The sequence below is a fragment of the Pinus tabuliformis genome, chromosome 3_1 (genome assembly GCF_031772625.1).
Source record: "Pinus tabuliformis cultivar Carrire ecotype Pingquan chromosome 3_1, CPIR1, whole genome shotgun sequence".
Taxonomy (NCBI): domain Eukaryota; kingdom Viridiplantae; phylum Streptophyta; class Pinopsida; order Pinales; family Pinaceae; genus Pinus; species Pinus tabuliformis.
The window spans coordinates 281,124,388-281,125,066 of NC_142301.1; positions in this window are offsets into that span (position 1 = coordinate 281,124,388).

Consider the following 679-nt stretch of genomic DNA (forward strand, 5'->3'; position numbering starts at 1 on the left):
CCTTTCCTGCCATTGTTTGAGTGCTAATGTTGATTATCTTGTTCCTACATGTTTATTGATACAATTTTTAGATTCCTTGAAACATGAGCAGTGCAGATCCTGAACAACAGTATCTTCTATTTGAGGAACTTATATCTCTTGCCATTGTTTGAGTTAATTCATACAGCTTTTAGATCCTCTGAAACATTCAGCAAGGATATTCAAATGACAGGTTGTGTGCTGTGTTGGCTTTATCTGCAGCGAGTCTTTACTGTAACAAGAAATCAATATAATAATTGTCTGCTAACAGCAACAACCATTCGTGTTAGTGTTTGATTGGCCTTGTTGGAAATCCCAAACCATAATCTGCTTTCTTTGCAAAGCCAAAAATTCTTAAAGGTGAAAATCAATATCAAATTCTGGCCTTCAGCATGACTTTGTGACAAGGAAGTTATGCCACGAAGAACCATGAAATTTGAATGAAACTTGATTTTTAAGCTTCTCAATATTGATGATAGCCGTTTTTACAAATATATCCTGAACATGAATTTCCAACAGGGTATTCAAGGGGTATTCGAGGATATTTCCCTGAATTTCTCTACTCAGATGTCAATTTGCCAACCTTCAATTCAAAATACATATGAAACTGCAAAATAGAGAAATTGCCATTCTTGTTTATGCTCGTGGATAGATTGCCCTT